Source organism: Artibeus jamaicensis, unplaced genomic scaffold (assembly GCF_021234435.1).
Source record: "Artibeus jamaicensis isolate MK-2021 breed Jamaican fruit bat unplaced genomic scaffold, CSHL_Jam_final contig_760, whole genome shotgun sequence".
In the NCBI taxonomy this organism is placed as follows: domain Eukaryota; kingdom Metazoa; phylum Chordata; class Mammalia; order Chiroptera; family Phyllostomidae; genus Artibeus; species Artibeus jamaicensis.
The window spans coordinates 3,674,740-3,688,391 of record NW_026521955.1 but is presented as its reverse complement, the minus strand read 5'-3'; positions in this window follow the sequence as shown (position 1 = coordinate 3,688,391).

Sequence of the window (13,652 nt, the reverse complement as noted above, 5' to 3'; positions counted from 1 at the left end):
AAAATATATAATTATTTTTTTGGTAAGTTTGTATCAATAATTGAAAAATAAGATATCAAGAAAAGTCTATTTTTCTTTATGCTTTGTCTATTTCTCTTTAAAAGAAATAAAATGTAGCCATTTTGGTGGACTGGTATAATTTCTTTTGGAGAAAAATCTGTGTAGTTGATAACCAATACATGTAAAACATGGTAACTAGAATTAACTATGCATAGAGTATACCTGCTTACAGTAGTGTAATCTCAATTTTATCTAAAAGTAATTTTGACAAGTATGCTTTATCTTGAACTTTCTAAATTTAAATTATGTTTTTGAATATAAGGAATTTGTAGTATTAATTTGTCAAACACACTTTGAATGTACATTTCAGTGCTGAAAACACATGAACTGAATGATCACTGACCGATTGAAGCCATCATATTACAGAACATTTGTCACATATTTCCCAAGTGTAATTTCTCAGAAGGGCTAAGGATTATGTGAACTGTCAAACCTTGGCACACCCCTTTGACACCCCTGCCCATTTCCCCCTTTACTTAACCAAGGTGTTAAGCATGACTGTCACACTCTTCTGTTTTCTATTAAACCAGAAGTATGATGTTATTTAATATTTATTCTATATCTGTCACTGAATTTTACTACCTAAGTGTACATTAATATGTTAATTCATACATTAAAATATTTTTAGTTAAGAAAATAAAACTGAAAACAGACATGATGTAATATGACTTACAAAATATATATATTTTGAAGCATGTTTAATGGTAGAATATGATGATGATTAAATATTTTATTTCCTAAAAATTTCATTACAAGTATCAGCTGTGAAGTTGCACAGATAGCTTATAATGGTAATAGGTGTATGTGGGGGGAAAATCCTTCTCTCGGATTATTTATTTTCTTTTTCTTAAAATTAATTTTTATTTATTATTATATTTTAGATGATTTATTTTCTGTATTCACTCTTCCCTTCTGAAGAACCAGTAATATTTACAGATCATTTCTCTATGGTGTGCAGAAACCTTACTACTTTCCTTTTTATAGTCTTCAACTCTGTCTCCCCTTGTTACCTGATATCTTTTAGACTGAATAAATAAGGCGATATTAGAGGATCATTGAGGTTTGCTTGCAGCACTTCAGAAACCAGCGAGATGTGGAGGTGGTGAGGTAATTGGAGCATCCTCAGGGAGATATTCAGATGAAATCTCTGAGAATATGATTCAAATCAAGGAAGAGATGTGACAAAAATTGCTCTTGATTTCTGTTCAGCTTAAATCCGAGGACACACTTGTTGAAAGCAGGTTGCTTACTTTGTGGTTAAAGGTCTGAGTAAAACAGTGGAACTTCAATTTTCTCAGCAGTGACATTTTCATCAATGACATTAAGAATTTATGGACCTGACGGCACATAAAAATAAAACTAGGAAGAAGGGGAAGGGAATCTATCTGTGGGACAGGGTACAGTATATTTGGAGGATGGGAATAGCTTGAGGGGGTGGGATCAGGAGTTCTCAGAAGAGTGGCAATGATCCAAATGATCTATGTGGAATAAAAAGAGATTGTAAAAATTAGCCAGGAAAGCTTATTTGTTACTATTGCCCTAAATGAGTTTTATCTTTCATTTATATTTGAATCATTGAGAAAGGAGAAGTCATGCTGAGAAAGGAGAAGCCCTAGCTGGTAATGTACTTTAAATCTTTTCTGTTTTGTGCCACTGAAAAGTTAAGTTAAACCACGGACTCTGGGTACACACCATTTTAATATGATTAAAGACATTCATTACATTTCTCTTCTGAAAGCAGCTTCCCTACAGCACAAAAAACTTAAAAATGCATCTATATTAAAGTCTTATTTTTTTTCTAAATTGGAAAACATGGCAGCACATTAATTTTTTTTCCAATGGACAGTCATTAGAGTAATAAGAAATGTCCTGGTAATAAATGTCTAAAGGAAACATGACTGTATCTCATTTTTTGTAGTTTTTTTTTGGATACAAACAACATTTAGTGATAACCTGGTCATGCTTGCAACAGTAAAATACATGGACACTGAAGTTGACTTGGCCTCAAAGCAGTAACTCCACAGTCCTACATTTCATGAAAGGGAGAAAAAACCTTTAAGTATGTAATTACTTAGACTGTCCATGAGTTATTGGTTTCCCTGCATGCTTGCATGTCTCTGTCTCTATTTGTACGATTTTATTTCTTGGCATCACCTTACCAGAAATTATTTATGCAAAGAAACATGTAAATTAGCCATTTTTTAAAACTTTCAGAAAAAGTTTTAGTGAAAACATAAAGCTTTTTAGGTTTTAAAAGTTCTGGTTCACAGAATGGGCAAGGCGGCAGCTGGCAGACTGGGCAGCCCCACATTTATATGCAGATAACTGGGAAGAACAACTGGGAAGTAAGATGATCCATGAAACCCAGGGTTCCATCATGGGAACATAAAGACTCAAAATCTCTGGTGGTAAAAATCTGTGAGGGTTGTGGTGATGGGAAACACTCCCAGTCTCAAAAGAGAGTTTGTTGGAGAGACACAGAGGATCCAAGAATGTACACAAACCCACCTACCTGGGAATCATCCCCAAAGGGCCCAATTTGATTGTGCATGGCTGGGGAAATTACTGAAAGCTGGTGGAGAGCCAAGCAAGTGGCATTGTTCCCTCTTGGGCCCCTCCCCCACATGCAGTGCCACAACACAGCAATGTGCATTGCCTGGACTTGGCGGATGCCTAAGGCTCCGCTCCTTACTATGTAACAGCTGTGCCGAGACAAAAAAAAAATGGCCCAAATGAAAGAACAGATCAAACCTTCCAAAATAGAACTAAGCAATGAAGAGATAGCCAGCCTATCAGATGCAGAGTTCAAAACACAGGTAATCAGAATGCTCACAGAAATGGTTGAGTATGGTCACAAAATGGAGGACATAGTGAAGGCTATGCAAAGTGAAATAACAAAACATGTACAGGGAACCAACAGTGATGGGCACAAAAACAGGATTCAAATGTATGGGTTGAGCCAAAAGGAAGAAATAAACATTCAACCAGAACAGAATGAAGAAACAAGAATTGCAAAAAATGAGGTGAGACTTGAAAACCTCTGGGACAACTTTAAATGTTCCAAAATCTGAATCACAGGGGTATCAGAAGGAGAAGAGGAAGAGCAAGAGATTGAAAACTTATTTGAACAAATAATGAAGGAGAATTTCCCAAATCTGGCAAAGGAAATAGACTTCCAGGAAGTCCAGGAAGCTCAGAGAGTCCCAAAGAAGTTGGACCCAAGGAGGAACACACCAAGGCACATCATCATTAAGTTACCCAAGATTAAAGATGAGGAGAGAATCTTAAAAGCAGCAAGAGAAAAGGAGACAGTTGCCTACAAATGAGTTCTGGTAAGACTATCAGCTGATTTCTCAAAAGAAACCTTGCAGGCAAAAAGGGGTTGGAAAGAAGTATTCAAAGTCATGAAAGGTAAGGATCTACATCCAAGGTTATTCTATGCAGCAAACCTATTATATAGAATGGAAGGGCAGATAAAGTGCTTCCCGGAGAAGGTGAAGTCAAAGGAGTTCATCATCACCAAGCCTTTATTATGTGAAGTGTTAGAAGGACTTATATAAGAAAGAGAAATGATAAAAATATGAGCAGTAAAATGATAATAAATTTATAACTATCAACAACTGAGCCTAAAAGCAAAAACAAAAACAGACTAAGTAAATAGCTGGAAGAAGAACAAGATTACAGAAATAGAGATCACATGGAGGGTAATGAGAGGGTGGGGGAGAGGAAGAAGGGAGAATGGGAGGAAAGGATAGGGAATAAGAAGCATGATTGGTAGGTACAAAATAGACAGGAGGAGGTTAAGAATAGTGTAGGGAATGGAGAGGCCTGAGACTTTATATGTGCAACCTGTGGATATGAACTAAGGTTGGCAGGGGGAATGTGGGTGGGAGGACAGTGCAGGGCTGAGGGAAATAAAAGGGGGTGATATGGGATGAGTCTAATAACATAATTAATAAAATATATAAAAAAAGAAAAAAGAAAAGTTCTGGTTCAAGGTTTTAGATGGGTAAATTTTGAAGCTATTAGCTAAAATAAAATTTGACATACTTCTTCTTTGACATACATCTATTGTTCTATCATTAGCATGATGCCCTTATTATCATTAGTAAACATTTTTAGAATATTATTACATATTATTGTATAGAGCAATTTTTTAGTAAAATTGAGGAAGGTATGGTTATAGTCCTAATGCAATTTAGTTAGGTACAGATGTTTACTTTTGGTTTTATAGAGAGTGTTAGTTAAGTATCAGCTCGTAAGAAACAAACCCCCTGAAGTTAGTGGGTTAACACAATGCTAGTTTTTTCTCTCATTCATGTGAAGTTGAAAATAACTTCTTGTGGTAGAAAGAATAATGACCTCAGGCACTTTGAGATGAAGGCAAGAAATAATGAATAAATGATAATAAATACATTCATGCCTCCAGTGGTGAAATAACTTGACTAATGTGAGCCAGAAAGCCTGGGGTGGAAGTGAACAAATTTGAATAATTAAGTTCATGATCTTCATGAAGAATAATTATCAGTGCTACTGATGATCTCTGCTGAGCCATGAGCATCAGCCCTGCTTGCTGCTTCCTCCAGTGTAGAGGAAGTTCATACCACAGGGAACATTTAAGTAGCTATTGTGAGTCTTGAAATATTACTTTGCCAGGTTTCACCAAATGAGTTCTGGATACCAGATGGTGCTACCTCATTTGTATTTTTGCAAATATAAAATTCTTTAATTTTTTTAAAAGAAGAAATTGGGAGCATTTTGGCTCCAGAAAAAATGTAAAAATTATTTTATTTTGCTGCAGTCTTGCCTCAATCTGCTATCTCACATAAGCCTTATTAACAACATATGCATATAAAAATTTTAATAATGCTCTGTTGAAAATAGCCCTATTTTTCATGTTATAAAATAATATATATTTACCCCCAAATGTTTAGAATATATAGAAAAGGAAATAGATCACCACAATGACTTAGAAAATGTTAACTCTTTGGTGCGTAACTTCCCATAAATTTTGATCCACCCTTAGCAAGAGCTTAACTTTTAAAATATTCTTACTTGTACCCAAGATGCTATATTAAACAAAAGTTTTTAGACTTTATGATTTTATCAAGCACTTATTTTCATCTCACAATAGGATACTCCTGGGCATGCAATTGCTCATTCTAGAGATCCGGTAGTCATTTTGGTACCTCCCTCTCCCTCACCTCCCACCTTCAATCTGTTACCAAACCTCACTGATTCTACCTATCTTTATCCACTTTTTTTCATTTCCACTGCCACCACCTGCTTACTGGCCCATGTCCATATTTCTTTCTGTGTACAATACTTTCCTTTCTCCATATTCCTACAACTTACATTCCCAAGACTACTTTCTTGCTCATAATGACCTAATAAGTACTTGCTCTTTAGATTTCATTTTCCGTATAATTTTTTTTCTAGAAGAACTTTTCTGGTAAACCAATTCAGACTGGATTTGGTATTTCCTTTGAATGCTTTCTTAGCACCATATATATATCTCTACTATACCAGTTATCACTATAATACTGCGTCCTGTTCACGTGTCTGTGTTCCTAGTGCTTAATGAATGCCTGCCCTTGTAGGTGACTGATACACATTTTTGAGTGGATGAATGAGCATAATATGAAATTAGATTAAATGGGTAAATGAGATCTGTTTTGGCCTCTGGGAACCATATTGATTTTTGAGAGCAAGAGTGATGCAGAAATACACGATGTTAGAACTTGTAGCATGAGGGAACACAAATTGAAAATAATTGAGATAAACTAAAGAGTACTGCTAAGGGATTATTGCTTGATCTAAAGGTGAAGAAATGAGAACATTACTCTTATTGGGACTTAAAAGGTATACGTATGAGGACCTCAAGTAAATAAGCAAAGACCTGATCCTGGTTTTGTTGGCATTAGATAATACAAATACACCTGTCAGAGGTCCATCCCAAACAGCTGAGAGAGGTCATTGTAAGAGAAAAAATGGTGGGCACAGGCTGGAAAGAAACTTTAAGCAAAAAAGGTAGACAATCACTAAAGCTAGCCCCTGTCTGTTCCACCACCAGCAAAGGGTTCACTTAGCTGAATTCTTTCTGACATGGTTGCACAAACTTTTTCCCAGAGAGAGGGAATCTCACTGTGCCTCTGGGCAATGTTTCTATTCTCCCAAGAGGTACTCTTTGGTTTTCTTACTTTGCATTTTAGCACGGACTAGTTGCGGTAACAATACAACGAACTGCACATAACACAATCTGTCATCCAAAACGTTGAAAAACAGAGCCAGGAGGTTAATTTCTGGTGTTTGCAAATACTGAAGAAACACTTCAAAAACAACATATGTATTTGTATGTAAGTCATACAAAGGATCATAACTATAAACAATAACATTTTTGAATACAAAGAAAATGTCAACATGGAATCACAATTAATGAGAAAGTATTTAAAGTCTGCTTATATCTAATATATTACTACATTTAACTAATATATTACAAATTCATTTAGTATATTGAATATAAATTTATATATTCAGTATATCAGTATATCTGTGGTATGTACATGTAAGAAGTATACAAATTAGTTTGTGCTCTCAGGGAGCTTATGCTTTGGGTGAGGACATAAGATGTAGATAAATAAAACTACGAGAGTAACTAATTTTATGTAAAGATAACTTATTACTTAAGGCTCTGGGTTTTAGATAACATGTCTATGCAAGGAGAATTCAACCAGCTGAGGGAATTTATTGGAAGGAGACAGGAGCATATCACAACAGCAGGAGAGCCGCAGGCGATGAAAAGGAGCTACAAAGACTGGAAAGCCAGCACCTCCATTCTCTGTTCCTCCCCCAGCCCAGCCCCAGCACTGACTCATTTTTTGCGGTGTTCCAGAGTGCTCAGATAGGCAGGCTGCTGACAAGCTTACTTGATTCCAGTTACAAATTTTTCAGTTTAAGAAATCTGATTATGTGCCTTGGCTGGTGTGGCTCAGTGGATTGAGCGTGGGCCTGTGAAGCAGAGGATGGCGGTTCGATTCCCAGTCAGGGCACATGCCTGGGTTGCAGGCCAGTTCCCAGAGGGGGACACATGAAAGGCAACCACACATTGATATTTCTCTCCCTCTCTCCTTCCCTTCCCCTCCTTCTGAAAATAAATAAATAAAATGTTTAAAAAAAAAGAAATCTGATTATGCTAAATGTGTTGCACAATAAATTTATTGTGTCACAATAAATTATGTGCATTTATTCTTCATCCAACCAATTATGATTTACACAATAGAAATAAAGCTGTCAGCGCTCAGGGAGGCCATTTTCAGAGAAGGCCTGAAATAATAGTGTAAATATTTTGTTTAGGGGTACCTATCCAGTAGGTGTGGCTGAACCATTAGATTCCAACAGGATAACAGTTTCTGGCATTATAAAAATAATGAGGACTTGTTATAAAAATCATGATTTGGTCAGAATTTCTATTTGGTGCTGTAGAGATTTTTCTATTGAATGGATATTTTCACATACATTAATCATGGCTATGCTTGTTTGGGATGTCACCCTGCCATATGTTGTATTAACTAATAGTCATACCTTTCTTTCCTTTATTTCAAAGTTTCTTTTGGGAGAAAAGTCTTTGTGGGGGAATGAAGGATTATATTTTTGTTAATAAATTAGTTTTTATTAAGCATAACACAGATAAACCCAGCATTGAGGACAGGTCTGTAAATGCTCAGGAGAGCACTGGAATTATATTACCTATGTTAGTTCTCTCCTACATTTTAAAATTACTTGCATTCAGTTTATTTTTGTCTATCTACCTATCTGTTTATCATCTATCCTAATCCTCACCTGAGGACATCCTTATTGATTTGAGAGAGAGAGAGAGAAGAAGAAAAAGGAGGAGGAGGAGGAGAAGGAGAAGAAGACGAAGAAGGGAGGGAGGAAGAGGAAGAAAGAAAAAAAGAGAAAGAGAAACATCAATTGGTTGCCTCTTGTACACACTCCAACTTGGGGACTGAACTCACAACTCACACATGAGCCTGGACTGGGGATTCAACCCTCAATCTTTTGGTTTGTGGAATGAGACTCCAACCAACTGAACTACCCAGCCAGAGCATATTTAGTTTATTGTAATGTGCTGTGCTTGGTAGGAAAATATTTGAAAACTGTGGTTCTCCCAAAACATTAACATGAGACAAAGTGAACACCATGGCAGTACAGCAGAGAATATGCAGTTATACACTACAGTTCAAATGGCTTGAACCAATCTCTGAGAAGATCCTGGATGGTTCTGAAACTGTCCATGACATACTGTTGATAAGGAAGTAATATATTCATTTGTTCAAATTGGCTTTTGAGAAGGATTCAATTATTGATATTATGTTAGTTCCTTAATCTTTTTGCTAGTTTATTACTTAAATACACAGCCAAACTTTTTATTGAGGAGAACGTTTAAGAAATACTGGGTATAGTTTCATAAGGTATATAAGCTACAGTGATTCTTTAGTATTAGGTTTAAAAATGTAAAGGATAAGCTAAAATCAAAGAACTTTCTGAAATTTCCAACAGGGAATTAAAAAAATAGACATGGCTTTTATGTCTACGCATTCGGAAATAAAGTCAAGCCACTTTTTCTCATCTTTAAATGAAATTCCAAATTATTGAAAAGCTGTTAACTAGAGGATTTGAGTGTAACTGGAGGATGTAATATGAAAGACATTTTACGTTATTGAATTCCAGGAATGTATGTTGGATACAAAATGCTCATTTCTGGGTAGAATGTTCATTTACTCATTTATTTTTGGCCTGGCCATGGATGTTCCTGTTGCTATGATCTTATACTAGGACAATGAGAGAAGTGGAATTACAGTGAGATTTCTAGAGTAAGGCAGCCTTTCTTCCTAGGTTGGCTGTCTGGTGAGTGAAGCTGGTGAGCTCTGAGATGAGTCTTTACTATAAAACTAAGACCTCAGTTTACTAGGGCTGCAGTGGCTCCTTGTTTGTGGGCTGATGTGGATGTACATTGTGTGTCATACAACTAGCTCACTTTTCAGATCATGTGGAAGGCTCAAGGAGCTGGAGCAACAATTGATGCTCTGGCTTCGTGTGCAAATCAATGCCTGGAGTGGGGGGTGGGACGGGTGGAAGAGGGCTAAGGGGGGAAAAGTTGGGGCAACTGTAATAGAATAAAAATAAAAATAAAGACAAAAAATCGATGCTTGGAGCCCAAGCAACACACCTCAGCACCTTTCTGGTGTCACTGGGCTACTCTCTGACAGCATTCTTCACTCACTCACACATTGTATTTTACCAAGAATCGAGCCATGGCTCAGTATGCGTCAAGTAAGCTGGATGTGTACATTGATTTAGGGTTCTGACTACAAGTTAAGTCACAAACAAGCTACCTAAAACAGGTAAAAAAGTAAATCAGAAGCCTATGAAAAGGCTTCTAAATCTTAAGAATTTATTAGATTGTCTAGATTTTAGAGTTTAGATTGGAAACTTACTGGTCTTAGTTACTTAACACAAAGACTTTGCCTCAGTTGACTACTTTGAGAAGCATGTTAAATTTGTTTTATTCTTAAAACATTTGTGAGATAGTTGTGCTTAAATTATAATTCACCCCATGGACTGAATACATACTGTGTGTAAAGCATTTTGTTATATTATCTCAGGAAAAAACAATTCTTTTAATATAAGGTCATTGTCCTCTCTCACAGTTTGTGGTCTCAGTTGGGACCACGATTGGGAAATTGAGATGTATAAAAATACAATAATACCTGGAAGAATGTAATAAATGCATATAGAATTGACCCTTGAACAACATGATTTTGAATTGCAATGGTCCACTTATACATGGATTTTTTTTCAATAAATAATGTAAATGTGTTTTCCTTATGATTAAAATATTTTTATCATTGTTCTATTGTAGTTGTCCCAATTTTCCACTGTTGTTCTCCCTTGCATGACTACCCCCTGCTCCCGCAGTCAGTCCCCACCCTGTTGTCTATATCCATGGGTCATTTATGCCTGTTTATGGATAAGATGCTTCCCCTACTTTCCCCCTTTATCCTCCTCCGGTTGCTGTCAGTCTGTTCCTTGTTTCCATGCCTCTAGTTTTATTTTGTTCAATTTTTTATTTTGTTCATTAGATTCCTCTCATAGGTGAGATCATATGGTATTTGTCTTTTACCACCTTCCTTATTTCACTTAGCATAATGCTCTCCAGTTCCATCCATGATGTTGCTAAAGGTTCCTCCTTTCTTTCTGCTGCATAGTATTCCATTGTGTAAATGTACCATAGTTTCTTTTATTATCTCACTGATGGGCACTTAGGCTGCTTCCAGCACTTGGCTATTGTAAATTTTGCTGCTCTGAACACAGGGGTGCACAGGTTCTTTTGAACTGGTGTTTCAGGATTCTTAGGATACAATCCCAGCAGTGGAATTGCTGGGTAAAAAGCAGTTCCATCTTTAGTTTTTTGAGGAAATTCCATAGTGTTTCCCCCCATAGCTGTACCAGTGTACATTCCCAGCAACAGTACACTAGGGTTCCCTTTTCACCTCAGTCTTGCCAGCCCTTGTTGTTTGTTGATTTGGTTATGGTGGTTATTCTGAGCAGTGTGAAGGTGTATGTCATTGTAATTTTAATTTTCATCTCTCTGATGACTAGTGATTCTGAGCATCCTTTCATATGTCTCTGGGCTCTCTGTATGTTCTCTGTGGAGACGTGTCTGTTCAGGACTTTGCCCATTTTTAAATTGGATTGTTTTTCTTCTTGGTGTGAAGTTCTTTACATATTTTGGAGATCACACCCTTGTCCAAGTTGTCATTGGCAAATATGTTTCCCACATGGTTGATTCCCATTTCATTCTGTTACCACTTTCTCTAACCATGCAGAAGCTTTTTATTTTGATGTCCCACTTGTTTATCCTTTCCTTTATATCCCTTGACCTAGGGGATATATTGATGAAAATATTGCTATGTAGGATATCTGAAATTTCCCTTTCTATGTTTTTCTCTAGGACTTTTATGGCATCACAACTTATGTTTAAGTCTTTTATCCATTTTGAGTTTATTCTGGTGTATGGTGTAAGTTGCTGGTCTAGTTTCATTTTTTTGCATGTACCATTCCAGTTCTCCTAACACCGTTTGTTGAAGAGGCTATATTTACTCCATTTATGCTCTTGCTCCATTTGTCAAATATTAATTGAACATAGACACATGAGTTTATTTCTTTTTAAAAATATATCTTATTGATTATGCTATTATAGTTGTCCCATTTCCCCCCATCATTCCCCACCACCCTGCACACCCCCTCCCACCCACATTCCCCCCCTTTAGTTCATGTCCATGTTTCATACGTTTTTTAGCTTCTACATTTCCCACACTATTTTTGCCCTTCCCCTGTTTATTTTCTACCTACCGTCTATGCTACTTATTTTCTGTACCTTCTCCTCCCTTCTCCTTCTCCCATTCCCCTGTTGCTAACCCTCCATGTGATCTTCATTTCTGTGGCTCTGCTCCTGTTCTAACTGTCCACTTAGTTTGCTTTTGTTTTAGGTGTGGTTGTTAATAACTGTGAATTTGCTGTCCTTTCAGTGTTCATATTTTTTATCTTCTTTTTCTTAGATAAGTTCCTTTGACATTTCATATAATAAGGGCTTAGTGATGATGAGTTCCTTTAACTTGACCTTATCTGAGAAGCACTTTATCTGCCCTTCCATTCTAAATGAAAGCTTTGCTGGATAGATCAATCTTGGATGTAGGCCTTTGGATTTCATGACTTGGAATACTTCTTTTCAGCCCCTTCTTGCCTGTAAGGTCTCTTTTGAGAAATCCACTGACAGTCTGATGGGAACTCCTCTGTAGGTGACTGTCCCCTTATCTCTTGCTGCTTCTAGAATTCTCTCCTTCATTTTAATCTTGGGTAATGTAATGATGATGTGCCTTGGTGTGTTCCTTCTCGGGTCCAACTTCTTTGGGACTCTCTGAGCTTCTTGGACCTCCTGGAAGTCTATTTCCTTTGCCATATTGGGGAAGTTCTCCTTTATTATTTGTTCAAATAAGTTTTTAACTTGTTGCTGTTTCTCTTCCCCTTCTGGTACCTTTATAATTCAAATGTTGGAGCATTTAAAGATGTCCTGGAGGTTCCTAAGCCTCTCCTCATTTTTTAAAAAATTTGTGTTTCTTCATTCTTTTCTGTTTGGTTGTTTCCTCCTTCTGGTCTACTCCATTGATTTGAGTCCCAGTTTTCTCTCCATCACTATTGGTTCCCTGTGCATTTTGCTTTATTTCACTTAGTGTAGCCTTCATTTGTTCATGTAATTTGTGACCAAAATCAACCAATTCTGTGAACATCCTGATCACCAGTGTTTTGAACTGTGCATCTGATAGGTTGGCTATCTCTTGGTTGCTTAAAAGTATTGGCTCTCGGGCTTTGATCTGTTCTTCTGTTTGAGCCATTTTGGGCAGGGTCTGGTCGTGCCTGTTACATAGTGAGGGGGGGAGCTTCAGGTGTTCACCAGGGCCCAGTTGCTGGGTTGTGACACTGTATGTAAGGGTGGGGCCAGAGAAGAAACAATGGTGCTTGCTCCACTCGTGGATTTTAGTCCCTTCTGCCACTTTTCACAAGCAAATTGGGCCCTTCTGGTGCTGATTTCCAGGTGGGTGGGCTTGTATACATTCTAGTACCCTGTGTGTCTCCAATGAACTGTGCTGTGAGGCTGGGAGTCTCTCCCGGCACCTCAACCCCCACAAGTGTTTTCAATCAGTGCTTTTAGGCTTTATTTCCCAGCACTGGAGCCCTGGGTTGCATGGTCTGTCTCACTGCCCATTTTTACCTGGTTTATTTGCGTGCGAATGTGTGACCTTGCATGGTCAGCCAGCCACTTTGCGTGCCTCACTGGGTCTGCTCGTTGCCTCCCTGGGCTCGTAGTCTGCCAGCCACTGCCTGCACCCCTGAGGTCTGCCAGCTGCTGCCTGTGCACCCGGCTCTGCCAGCCACCATTTTTTTCTTCCCTGACTCCTCTCTGCTGGCTGCTGACTCCACCCCTCTTACTTGTCAGGATGGATGGTGGTCAGACTTCCTTACAGTTCAATTTTCTGTCGGTTCTGGGTGGTTTTTTTCTAAATTTTTGTTGTCTTTAATTTTGGTTTTGTGAGGAGGCGCAGTGTGTCTACGTATGCCTCCATACGTTTGTACTTGGCCAAACATGGGTTTATTTCTGGACTCTATTCTGTTCCATTGATTAATGTGTCTGTTCTTATGCCAGTACTAGACTGTTCTGATTATAATGGTCTTGTAGTATAGTTTGATATCAGGTATTGTCAGCCTTCCTAATTTGTTCTTCTTTCTCAAGATTGCTGAGGCTATTTGGGGTCATTTTTGGTTTCATATAAATTTTTTGAAATATTTGTTATAAATCTGTAAAGTATGTCATTGGTATTTAAATAGAGATTGCATTGAATCTATAAATTGCTTTGGGTAGTATGGACATTTTGATGATATTATTTCTTTCAGTTCATGAACATGGTACATGCTTCCATTTGTTTATGTCTTTCTTAATTTTTTTTCTTCAGTGTTGTATAGTTTTCTGAGTA